Below are 334 nucleotides of genomic sequence, written 5' to 3' on the forward strand. Positions count from 1 at the left end.
AGTCTGAGTGAACTCCGGGAGTTGGTGATGGACAGGGAGGCCTGGCATGCTGCGATTCATGGGGTCTCGGAGAGTCGGACACGACTGAGCAACTGAACTGATCTGATCTGATCTGATGATGTTGTTTCCATTGCCTGAAATGCCACTCTCCCTTTTCCCACCCTAACCTCTCACCACTCTCTGTTGCAATGCCACCTATTCTTGACTCACCAACCTGGACTGTGATGATTTGCTTGCTTGTTTGACTCCCTTAGTTTATAATCCTCTGGAATGCAGGAACTCTGCCTTGTGAAGTGGCTGATATATAATAAGCCTTTAATAATGTATTGGTTGA

Source organism: Bison bison, unplaced genomic scaffold, assembly GCF_000754665.1.
Source record: "Bison bison bison isolate TAMUID 2011002044 unplaced genomic scaffold, Bison_UMD1.0 scf7180017864064, whole genome shotgun sequence".
Lineage (NCBI taxonomy): Eukaryota > Metazoa > Chordata > Mammalia > Artiodactyla > Bovidae > Bison > Bison bison.